The sequence below is a fragment of the Protopterus annectens genome, chromosome 8.part0 (genome assembly GCF_019279795.1).
Source record: "Protopterus annectens isolate FY-2018-M chromosome 8.part0, PAN1.0, whole genome shotgun sequence".
In the NCBI taxonomy this organism is placed as follows: Eukaryota; Metazoa; Chordata; order Ceratodontiformes; family Protopteridae; genus Protopterus; species Protopterus annectens.
In genome coordinates this window covers 760519458-760533298 of record NC_056741.1, presented here as the reverse complement: position 1 = coordinate 760533298, position 13841 = coordinate 760519458, and positions in this window count along the sequence as shown.

Here is a 13841-nt window from a genome sequence, read left to right as displayed (position 1 = left end):
AAGCAAGGAAACAAAACGTATGAACCAATAATGATAAAACTATTCATTTCAGAACATTTCACCCATAAAAAGCCGCTCAGACTTTTGTCATTACTGTCCACCAATAGCAGTCAATATGCACAATCTCTGCTGAAGTAAAATTCTTCTGAATAATTCCACATTAAATATATATGTAGCTAATAAAGAGGTTGCCACTTACAAACAGCTTTACATTTCAGTGTTTCATCTACAAATTCATTTCCTGCTGCCCTTGAAAAATGTATTGCTTGTGTTACATTAAAAAAAAAATTCATAGTTACTAGTCAGCTCATCCAAACGAAAGACACACTCAGGAGTGCAGCACCTTCTCCACCCCCCTTAAAGGAATCCACAATATCAGCAACCCATCCACATAATGTGAGACAAAAACCCACTGCCTTGTATGACAAAGGCAAGTATGCTGCCTGTTGTGTTACTAACACTGCTTTCAAAGCTCTACAGCACAAACACTGACTGCCATTTACTAAACAGAAGAGTTGCACATTGAAAACAGACTTTGCATGAGCAGCAGTAAACTTTTCTTCCATTGAAACTCAGAATTACTTGAAAATGCAATGAAACTCACAATCCCTTTAGCAGTCTGGTAGATGGTGTAGAGGATTTGGGCTCATCTCTTGTAACTAAGGAAAAGGGTTTGAGCTTGAGTAACTTAACTGACTACCCTGCTATCCTTCACAAGGGCATTTCATACACACACACACACACACACACACACACACACACACACACACACACACACACACACACACACAGAATGGCATGGCAAAATTCTGTATACACAGATGGAATGACAGTTGCAAGTTGCAAGTTACATTGCATGCCAAAATTCTGTACAAACAAATGGAATGGTGGTTATAAGCTGCAAGTTACATCCCAGCTTTAATGGAATGGGTGCAAGTGAATTCACCAGAGGAGATGTTTACATCTGCATTGGTGTGTGTATTAAAGAAGCTTGCACAATGGATGGTGAGTGTATGCTCCTTCTTAAAGGAGAAGTAATTCAAAGGTATGTGGAAGCCCCCTGGCCAGTGGGCCCCCCTCAGCCACAGGGCTCTGGGTGACTGCCTGAGTTGCCTAGTGCTGGATCTGGATCTGCTTGGTGGCAACATTGACGGGGTGTGTGTTGGAAGGAACACACTCTTTTACAAGGGTCCAGCTGACATATACTGATAAAGGGGGTGAGGTGAGGAAAGCACATCTATTACATAGGTCAGGCTTTGAAGGTGTATATACAAGGGGCACACATCAGGGTTGCTTCTATCTAACTGGTCTGTAAAGACACATCACAGGTTGTACGTTACATCACAGCCTTTTTTCATGCTATCATCATAATCTTGCTGTGCAAAAATTGTATTGCAAGCATGCCAAATGCTGAAGACACAGGTGCAGCATGCAAGATGGACAGTTAATGATGATGGGTGACACATTTACACAGGTACTCACCACAGGTAAGTTTCTGTGTCCAGGTATTGCAAGGGCACCAAAGCAATGACAGCAGATGGAGAACTTCCCTCACCAGATACATAGGATCTATTACAAGCCATACACTCTCATGGCAAGTTTATTTTTAATACTGACAAGGCTAATAAGGCCTTTAAATAATATATGTGTCAGAACCTTGTGATAGATGTGAATGTCATTGGTGGGCACAACAGGCCAGCACAGCAGGTCCACCACAGGGTCACTGGCATGATACAGTATCCCTACAAGAAGATAAGGCCATCACAAAGCACAGAAAAGGCACAAATAGAGGACACCATTGCAGACACAGATGAGTTCTTGCTGTTCCTTTCTGGGGACAGTGAGAGGACACTAATACTTTGAAGAGACATGGCTATGGGAGTTGGACTTGGGGCAATACTTGTGTCTCTGTCAGGAATGTACCAGATTTATATGACAGCATGCCATTACCAATTTATGGTGACTCACCACTTTCATGAGCTTGAAGATCTTAAACATAGGTTCATAGGTTCATAGGTAAGTACAATGCTAGCTGCTCTTACAGGCCATTTTAAGCCTAGCCAATTTCCCAATTTGTGGTGAAATAGCCTATCCAATTTGGTTATAGTTTGGCCTTTCCCACCCATGGTCAGTAATTATATATTACCCCTAATGAGAATACCTGGGATCGGGTCTATATTAGAACATCAAAGTTTCAAAACTTTGAATGTTCTAATATCGAACCCTATTCAGCAAAAGCTGAAAAGATCGAACATACAGAACAGCGGATTCTTTCCTAGGGAAAAAATGTGCTGTTCCAAAACACATACACACAACACAAGCACACCAAACAAATAGCAATCCACATACATACACCTAAAATCTTACACCTAACCCTACACTAAATGATACACACACCACTAACTGTCAACTTACCTTAACCCAAACCCTAACCCTAAGGTCCGTCACTATCGCACACTCACCTCACCCGCGCCCTAACCCTAACTCACCTACCCCTCCCTAACCCTCACGTCCACACAATTGCACACATACCTAACCCGAGCCCTAACTCTAACTCACCTAACCCACCCTAACCCTCACGTCCACACAATTGCACACATACCTAACCCGTGCCCTAACCCTAACTCATCTAATCCGCCCTAACCCTCATGTCCACACAATCACACACATACCTAACCCGCACCCTAACCCTAACTAACCTAACCCACATTCAATCGCACACTTACCTGAACCCAACCCGTAACTTTCCACCACAGAGCTGAAAATACCAAAGCAACAGAAACGGACAACCAAATTCTTTCCCTAGGAAAAAATTTGGTTTTCTGTTGCTTAGATATTTTCATTTTTCGCTGAATAGGGTTCGATATTAGAACATTCGAAGTTTTGAAACTTCGATGTTCTAATATAGACCCCCTGGGATCATACCATACATAATTTGAGGGAGACCCATGCATGGGATAAAGCATTTAGGAGCTACCTCTGTCCATTAGTAGTACAGGGGGCAGTCCTGGGATAACTTTTCTGTTTTCCATCCATAGATCTAAGTTGGTTTTGAAAATGGACGTGGATGAACTTTTTATGTGGATGAGGTGTCTGTTCCACAGCAGCAGTATCCTCTGTGAGATATACCTGTCCCTCCAAACCATTCAGCTGATGCTGCAGAAGAGCTTTAGATCCCTAGACTGAGTATTTCTGATGGCATTTGACTTGCTGATGTGCAGTAAATCCATCAGTAATGGGTCGGAGGATTCCTTGTATGCCAGACTCAGGTCACCTATAAGCAGTCTGTAGGATACCGAGTACAATGACAGGGCTTTGAGTTGTTCGTCAGTCAATGTAGGACATGTTCTTTATGTCTTGTATCCTTTTAATAAGGTAGCTCTGTGGGCATTGAAGTTGTTGCTTCTGTCTGGAAAAATACATCCCAAAGGGGACATTATATTCAATGAGTGGTCTAATGAGGGCTCACTAAAGGGGGACAATGACACCCATAGATTTAGACACAGTTCCTTTGTCTATAAGCTATGCAATATAGAAGGACTTTCTTACAACAATAGACACATGTTGGTTAAATGTTTGGTCACTGTCCACATAAGTTCCCAAACCGTAATTGAATCAACCCTTAGGGGTATATTGGCAATGTGATGGTTCCCTGGGATAGATGACTTCCCAAAGGAACCAATAAGGCATTTTTGGACATTTAGTTTCAGGCCATGATTCTCTCACCATTTACTTATTTGAGATAAACTTTCCTGCTATATGGCTAAGATATGATATCATCATATCTCTTCAATGGCTAAAATATGACATCATTATATTTCTCAAAGAGGTACATCAGGGATACCACCTCCAGCTCTGCACCCAATGTACATCTATGTTAATTCTGTTTCTAATATGTTACATATAATGTTGTTATAGTGATAGGATGTAAGATTGTCTAGTATGTTCATTTATATACGCAAGTGTTTCCCTATCTATTATTTATTTATTTATTTTACATTTGTTAACCGGGATGGTCCGACTGGATACATGTCCTTTTTCAGCGGAGGCCCGGGGAGAAAAGCTCCAACAGAGTTACATTGATAATTAGGTACAGTAAATGAGCTGAAAGAACTTAACAAAAACATAGGCTATTTACATACAAGTACAAGACTGCCATTACTATTTCTGAGATTACTACAAATGTAACATTAATAACATATTAGCAAGGACGGTAGGCAGTATAATGACAGAGTTAGACAGGATACATACAGGGGCGGCCCGTGCTATTGGACTGCCGGACTGCAGCCCCCTCAAATCAAAAAGAAATAAAAAATAGAAAAAAAAAATGTTTTTAAATTTTGCGGACTTCGCGCATGCGCAGTAGTCCCGACTACTGCACGTCTATGCGCATGCTCCTGGCAGTCCGGCAGTCCCCATAGGGGGACACAAGGAGACGTCTGTGCACATTAAACGTGCACAGACTCGCTGGGAGAATATGTCGGGGCCGGACTGCAACAGCAGCAGTCAGGATTTACAGAACAGTCTCAGGAAGGAGATTTTGAATACAGGGATCTCGCGGGTCTTGGGAGTATTGCGCAGGCAGGACGTTAGCTGGATGGATATTATGGAGAACGAACAGGACAGGTAAGTGTATGGTACTTGATTGAATATATGGTGTGTGCTTGTATTTACTATCTGAAGTGTGTGGTGCTTTCATACTTGAAAGTGTGTGGTGCTTTCATACTTGAAAGTGTGTGTGTGTGTGAAAATGCCCCAGGTGCTCATGGTAGGGAATACCTCAGGCTTGAACCCTGTACCCTGTATGCAGGTGTTAAAGACTTGAGTTCCCTACCCACCACCATTTGTAAAAAAATTGCAGATTTTTGCCTCATATTTGATCTGATCTGTTCCTCATAATATCTGTGGTTTGTAAATGTTTTAACACTTGATATTTGATGGTGTAGTAGTAGCATCGTTGCCGCACAGTTGCAGGTTTTCAAGTTTGATTCTTGGCTGGGGTTCCTTCTTTGTGGGGTCTGTATCTTCTCCCTGTGTTTGTGTGGGTTTGCTTTTGTGTCCTCCCATGTTACAAAGACATGTCTGCGTTATTTCTTCCTGGGCCTCTGCTGAAAATTGTTTTTTGTTCCAAGTCAGACTGTCCTGATTAACAAATGTTAAATAAAATTGACAGGCATTTGAATTTCAGACTTCAGGTTTCTGAATGTTTAATTCCTTGTATGTTTGATGGTGCAGTGGTAGTATTGTTGCCTCACAGCTATAGGTTTTCGGGTTTGATTCTTGGTTGGGGTGGCTTCTGTGTGGAGTCTGCATCTCCTCCCTGTGTTTGTGTGGATTTGCTCTGGTGCCCTGGCATTTTACAAAGACGTGTCTGCAGTTTTAATCCCTGCGTCTCTGCTGAAAATTGTTTTTGTTCTGTCCGCAGTAAAATTGACAGGCATTTGAATTTCAGACTTCAGGTTTCTGAATGTTTAATTCCTTGCATAATTGATGGTGCAGTGGTAGTATTGTTGCCTCACAGCTATAGGTTTTCTGGTTTGATTCTTGGTTGGAGTGGAGTCTGCATCTCCTCCCTGTGTTTCTGTGGATTTGCTCTGGTGCCCTGCCATTTTACAAAGACGTGTCTGCAGTTTTAATCCCTGTGTCTCTACTGAAAATTGTTTTTGTTCTGTCCGCAGTAAAATTGACAGGCATTTGAATTTCAGACTTCAGGTTTCTGAATGTTTAATTCCTTGCATAATTGATGGTGCAGTGGTATTATTGTTGCCTCACAGCTATAAGTTTTCTGGTTTGATTCTTGGTTGGGGTGGCTTCTGTGTGGAGTCTGCATCTCCTCCCTGTGTTTATGTGGATTTGTTCTGGTGCCCTGCCATTTTACAAAGACGTGTCTGCAGTATTAATCCCTGCGTCTCTGCTGAAAATTGTTTTTGTTCTGTCCGCAGTAAAATTGACCGGCATTTGAATTTCAAACTTCATGTTCTTCAGAATACATAGTAGCACAACCTTTTTTTCTAGCAATTTTCCAAGTTTATAAGATGAATATTTTAAATTTGTCCCTATTTTTGGGACTGTATTCCCCATTATTGGCTTCGTCCAGGTTTTTGTGCTAAAGTTGACAGCTATGGCAAGAACTGAATTCACTGAATATGTTTGAGGGCTGTATTCCCTCATTACTGGGTTTGTCCAGGTGTTTTGTACTAAGAGGTTGACAGCTATGGTGAGAACTGAATTCACTAAATGATAGCCATTTAAGTTTCAGTCTTCCTCTCTTTTACAAAGCAGCTGATGTGGCGTAGTGGTATGTTACTCTGACTGTTTTTTGCTCAGGGACCTTGGCAGTAAAATATATGGTGGCAACAAAACATTTTATTCTAGCAACTTTCCAAGATTATACAAGCAATGTTTAATGTGTCCCCGGTTTTTGGGCTTTTGACCCCCCCCCCAATACATTTTGGCTTTTTCCAGTTTTCTTGAGCTGCGAAGTTGAGATGCAGTTGAGTATTGAGTAGATTTTACAAGGAGCTGAGAGCTGCAGGGGAATAGAAGTTTAGTGCTTTGCCTAGTTAATACTATAGCACAACAGGTTGTATACTTGCTTTTGATGCAGAAGGCTGTGGGTTCTACTCCCACAAGGGGTGGATGCTGCTGTACTGAGAATGTTCTCTTTGGTGAAGATACTAACTATGAGTTCGTTATCAGTTTGCCATCCATTTCCTCTTGCAATATTATTACTAGCTTATCATTTTTTAATGTAATATAGGCAATTTATTCCTGAGGGGCAACAGACACTTTATTTTTCGATGAAACCATGAAATATAAAGGTGATTGCTAGCAGCAACCGCTTCATTAGTTACAGATTTCTTTAATGTGGAATTATTTAGATGACTTACTTCAGAGATTGTGCATATTTACTGATAATGGACTGCAGAATTGTGCATATTTACTGATAAAGGTGGACTGTAGAATTGTGCATATTTACTGATAATGGTGGACTGTAGAATTGTGCATATTTACTAATAATGGTGGACTGTGGAATTGTGCATATTTACTAATAATGGTGGACTGTAGAATTGTGTATATTTACTAATAATGGTGGACTGTGGAAGTCTGAGTAGACTTTTTTATGATAAATGTTCTCAACTGGGCAGTTTTGCCATTATGGGTGCATATGGTTTGTTTCATTGCTTACTGGAAAAATGTTCAAAACAAATTTAAAACACCCTCTAACAAGTGTACTGTATTGTACAAGGAATATAATTTTAGTACAATGAGGAAGGTGTATCAAAGAGCACATGTATGTTTCATATGCAAGGGGCCTATGATTCGAAAACAGCCCAAAATTAATCTTTATCTGCCACTGGCAAAATGTATTTTCTTTGAATGTGGGTTTCAATGCTGTTTCAATGAATGTGAGTTTCAAGGGCAGAGAAGTTTTAATGCTAAGTTTTCATTGTGAGACTGCATTGCTTTGTTTAACAGATGACTTAGTGTTTGTGCTGTAAAATACAAAATAAAACTTTCAAATGAAGTCCAACTCATCATAGAAGTAAAGCAGTATGCACATTAGTGTTTATGGTAAATGGAGTGAAATAGCCAAGTAATGGTTCATTGGAATGGCTGCAGAGGCTCCATTCAACCATTATTTTGTCAGGGGGGAAGGGCAGCAAACTCAGACAGGCCCAGCTGAACTATACCTCCCAAATGTCCAGATTTTCAAAGAATGAATAGATTTTTGCTTCTTATTTTTGGTTTGTTGTTCATAAAATTTGTAGTTTTAATTCCTAAATGATTTGCCAGAAGTCACTAAATAATAAGTTTCAGACTTCATAACCTTCAGAAAAATGCATGTTAAAGTAAGAGCTGTTCTATCAACTGTCTCAATTTATACAAGAGCAATTTTTAGTACTGTTTATATGTGCCCCCAATATATTTGGCCTTGTTCAGATTTACTGCATTAACAGGTTGAGAGGTACATGCAAATAAATTGCTTTATAGAATTAGGCATAACCAGCCTCTCAACTGTCCCCAATTTTTGGCTCAAAATGTTGCTCTTCCCCCTAATAATCCCTCCGCAAAATAGCAATTTTGGAAGAAAACATGGAGGGTTTACAATTAAGAAATAACTGTAATAATCAAAGTTATAGATTACTTGAAATGCATGTAGATTCTTTTATTTTGTCAGCTGCTCAAGGTAGCAGTACTAATATTAAAGTGTCCCTTCTTTGACTGGTAGCAGCTGTATTGTGTGTCTATTTTATATTTTTGCATCACATTTTTGGTCCATTTTTCATAAAATTGTGTTTTTGGCAAATTAGTGACAAATCACTAAAGACTGAAGTTATAAAATGACAGACATTTGAGTTTCAGATTTTATACCCTTCAGAAAATTCATACTAATGCAAGACCTATTCTATTATCTTTCTAAGTTTATTAGAGCAATATTTAAAAATTGTCCTTATTGTTGGGCCTTTGTCCCACTTCTGTGTATGGCTTTGTCCAGATTTCTTGCTCTTGAGGTTGAGAGGTATGACAAATGTGTCAGAGCCATCACAGTCAGCCAGAGAGATTTCAAATTGTGACATGCTTGTTGCACCCCACTCCTCCATGTAGTGACTCTGGATGTGTCCAAGCAAGGCAAGGAGTAGTTGTATCTACCTTGGATGGGGAGGACACACTGCATAAGCACTACAGTGGCTTTTCATCTGTCCTTGATTTTGCAGAATGGTCTGGTTTCTGTCATATTTTTGTACTGTTGATTTATGCTTATTACTCAGATTTATGCTTATTACTCAAAGTGCCTGTTGCTCTGTCTTTAAGTAGCAATGCTTTAATGACCATAAGGTAAGCTTGTCTGACATCGTAAGATGCAAGTAAGCTTTAATAAGCATACTGTTAAAGAATTGCCAACACTGAAAGCCTTTCTGTTGATGCCATGCAGAGAATACTTGACTAGATAATTTATAAGCCTTGGGTATTAAAGGACAGGATTCCATTATTTTAAAAAGCTCATTACACTTGTTGGAGACTTCCAGTCATCTCTACAGACTTTACCCGTAAACTAAACAGAATGCCAATCATGTGTGGTCCATAACCTGTACAGTAATCCTTTAAGCAATGTATCTTGAGCTTGTTTCTTGTTTGCTTTTCATTTTTTACTTTTATCATGTTTTCCCCATGAAACAAGTTGTCAGGCAGCAGGTCTTTTTTGGATAAGAAACATTTTTACAAGTGGGGGCATCACATAGATTTCTACCTTCAGCATGTTACTTGGTACTTTAATAAAGCTGAATATATTATAATTAGAGCTGCAGTGCAAGTAGAAGTGGTTTGAGTTGAGTGCTTCTGGTTTTTCTTATACTTGATTTTGACTGGCATTCCAGTAATGTATTTAAAAAGTAATTTATTTTTTCATGCCTCACAACCTTTTGTTTCCATCTAGATATTAAGTAAGCTGTCATGCAGCCAATGCATTGAAATATTTGTATTCTTCTACACTTATTTTTGTCTTGATTGGACTTTCATAATGATGGTTTGCCACCCAGGGCAGCGTATTTAATTAAAGTTAGTTTTTTGTGGTTTTGTGCATAGCTCCTCCCCTTTATGGTTGACCACACCCCTTCCCCTTGACCCCACCCATTCAGCTGTCTCCTGCAGCCCCCCTGTGATTTGAAGTCACCAGCCGCCACTGGATACATATTTCTTTATCACAGTATACAAAGTACTTATCATCTTAGCTAGTTGTTTATGTTTTAGTTAATGGCACAGAGCTAGTCTGGGTTTGAGCAATGACATAGCCAGTGTGACTTGAAGTGGAGTTTTAGACTATTTTTGAATTGACTTAGAGAAGTTGCAAGCGTGATGTTATTTGGGAGAGAGTTCCATATTTTACCAGTGGTGTTGGCAAATAGCGCGTCACCACCTAGGTTGAGAGATTTAGTTGTTTGGACAAGGAGTCTGTTTGCTGAGCGAAGGCAGCTTAGATTGGAGTAGGGAGTCATTAAGTTTTTTAGTGCTGGGGTATTCTCAGGTTGTTTAAGGATTTTGAAGGCCTCTATGAGTTGGGACTGGTGAAGAAGGTGTGGGAATTCTATCCATCCAAGCTTATTCAGGTTAGTACAGTGGTGTGTTCTGTAGGGTAGGCCTGAAACGAACCTGGCAATGTGATTATAGCAGGATGAGAGCTTGGCCAGATCAGATTTGTTAAGGTGAGTGAGGACAGGAGAGGCATATAGTAGGGTAGAGAGAAGGTGTGAACGGGCTGTGGCTGCCCTGGCATTCGGGGTAAGGAAGGCTTTAATTCTATATAGGGTCCCAAGTTTCTTGTTGACTGACTTAATGGCTTGGTTGATATGTACATCAAATCTGAGTTTATTGTCAATGTTTACTCCTAATAGCTTTGTATAGGTGTCTGGGGAGATGATGGTCCCATTATTGGATTTTATAGTGAAGTTTTCAGTAGGAGATCTATTGGTTGGGTAGAAGAGAACTAACTTGTTTTTGTTTGGATTTAAGATCAGGAGATGGTTGGCAAGCCAGTTTTCGACTTTGGTGAAGCTATGTTGGGTGGTAGTTAGTAGATTTGCAAGAGAGGCATTGGAACATATTATAGTCGAGTCATCTGCATATTGAATGCAGGTGGCTTCAGGGATGACTGTTTGGATGTCATTTATGAAGACTAAAGGAGAGAGAGAGGAGAGGAGGAGGAGAGAGGAGGTCCTAATATGGAACCTTGAGGAACTCCTATGGTATTTGGTAGTAGGCAGGAGAGCTTGTTTTGCCACATTACTGCTTGTTGTCTCCCAGTGAGGTAAGCTTGAAACCAGTCAAGGGCTGGAGTATCTAGATACAGGGATTTTAAAGTATATAGAAGTAACTGATGGTTTACCATATCGAAGGCTTTCGATAGGTCCAGGAAGAGAGCGGAGGATATTTTTTTATTATTCCGGTTAAGATTAATGTTTTCAGTAAAAGAGAGGAGGGCAGTGGTTGTACTATGATGGGGTCTGAATCCATGTTGAGAGTCTGTGAGTAGTTTATTTTGGGTTAGATAGAGCATTAGTTGGTTGTGCATGCACTTTTCCATAATTTTGGCAAGTGGTGATAGTATGGCTATAGGTCTATAGTTGGATAGTTCTGTGGATGAACCTCCTTTGTGGAGTGGAATAACATAGGATATTTTCCAAATTGAGGAGATTGAGGCCTTGGTTATGGTTCTGTTAATTAGGATTGAGATAGGGTAGGCTACGACATCTGCAGCAATTTGCAGGTATTCAGCCGGCAGAAGATCGGCTGAAAGGGTGGTTGGCCTCAGTTTTTTCAAAAGGGATCTGATAAAGGATGTGGACACTGGCTGGAAGTTAAAAGAGAGTGGTGAGTTGGGTATAGTGTTTATATATATTTAAATTGTAGTAAATAGTTATTTGAATTGTATTTAATAGGATGGTTATGTTAGGTTTTTATTTATTTTTATATATTTTTAAACAAGATATCCCTATGCTGACAGTTTTTATGCGAACACTTTGAATGTTATAAATGTGTAACTTTGCTTTAAAGGCTAGAGCAAAAGTTGATGAATTACTTAACTTAATCAATTAAAATTAATTGTTTTAATTACATAGAACACATTTAAAAACTGGGTGTAACTATCTGGCTGTTGTCTGAGGAAGTTCTGATATTATCAGAACGAAAAACGCTGGTAGCGTTTAACGTTTATTTGGTTGCTGAATAAAGTGCTTTGGTGCATTACCAGTATCTCGGCTGTGGATTAATAACATACTGTGATTTATTTCATCACCTGGATTTCTTTTTGTACCGTCCTTTGGAGCTGACATTACCAACGACTTTTTCATAGTTTAGTGTGGTGTTTTTGCTTCTTTCCGTTTCTTATTATCTTGGCAATGTGTTGGTCAAAGGCCAGATTACTGTTTACTTGTGTTTTCAGATCCCTAACTATGGGATCAACGTCTAAGGAGTTTTATTGATGGAGTGACTGACTTATGTGGATGTTTTCCCAAAGGGTGCTGTGATGCACATCTTGGTGTCGAGTCGTAAACGGTGGCTTTGGCAACAGTCATTTGTCAATGTTAAGCTGTCTTGCAGAATGCTAGTGTCATGGGGATCTATGATGGCTCCCAATCTGCAGTCATCTGAGAACTTGATGAGCCAGATGCTCTTGACATTAGCTTTGACTTCTGAGAAGTAGTTACCAAACTGGAGATAGCCCAACACAGATCTCTGGGGTAGTTTTTCTTGGATCTGATAGACCTATAAATAGGTAAGCTTGTACAATTAATTTTGTCTTTCATGATGTATGTGAGCAGGTGATCACTAAGATCATTAGGGAGAGTTCCAGACATATAGTTCTTCAAAATTCTTTTGAAATATATCTTCAAAATATTTGAGGCATGGGGCCAGGCATAGCAAAACAGGACATGTGTGATGTCAGTGCAGCACTGGTGCTCAGACAATGATGACAGCCTGGCCATGGCACATTCAGACAAAGCAGTATCAATGCCAACAACAGTTACATTGGAGGGAGCCTTACCACACACCTGTAGAGCTGATAACAGCACCCATGCCTCCCCACTGGAAGTTATCAGACACACACACAGATAGATAGATAGATAGATAGATAGATAGATAGATAGATAGATAGATGTGTGTGTGTGTGTGTGTGTGTGTGTGTGTGTGAATGTATATATATATATATATATATATATATATATATATATATATATATATATATACATACACACATACAACACACACACACACTATATATCTATATATATATATATATATATATGTATATATATATATATATATATATACACATTCACACACACACACACAAAACAGGTGTGGGCAGTGGTACCACCATGGAGTGGGCAGAAAGTATGAGGAAGCTGCATGTTGGTAGACACAGGCACATGAATTTCACATGGCACCTTACCTAGGTATTATACTGTGTATAAATCAGTGGATGTGCAGGTCAGAGATTCAGACACAGACAAATGTCACCTGTGCCATGTTGAAGATGATCAGCATGCTGCATGGCATAAGCAATGACGTACAAGAGGGCCTGAAGTACCTGCATACTGATATAGTGTATAGGATTAGGGAGGACAGCCACTAATGACAGTGTTGGTGGGTCACTTTGCAACTACTGCAATCACCCTTGGGTCTGGTGGCACTATCTGCCATGGCCATTGCTAGACACATGTTCATGGCTTCTTGGGATATCCTGTGGCTACTTTCTACAGTACAGGTTCATCTAGGTCATGCTGTACCACTTTGTTGCTGCCACATACTGGTTATAAGCCTCCAGTGGAATGAAAAAGCCAGTCCTGATAACAGCACCTGCTACATTCTTACACACTGCATGGAAAGGCAGTCACTGTCATTTACTTCCACATCAACTTTGTCAACAGGTATTGATGACAGTAACATCCCATGACTGACACACCTAAGGAGCTGTAGTCAACAAAGGTATATGTTCTAGTGACCTATGGATCCAAAATATCAGTCACATCCGCACCATCTGCTGTACTAGTAATGCACACCACCTAGTCATCTGTTCCCCACAGGAAGCTCCACCACATCACTACAGAGTACAAATAGCTCCACCCAAACTCTCATGTACCCCAATAACACTTCTACTCCTCCTAGGCCTTACTCCCTCCCATCTGTAGAGCTGTTTCTGATTCCACTCACTGTGTTGTACCCCATGAGCACTTAATGATAACTGTGTCATGACAACCTTCATTGTTATGTAGATTAGGTAATGTCTGATGCACATAGTATTAGAAGTTGATGCATATAAAAATTTTACATATAAAAAA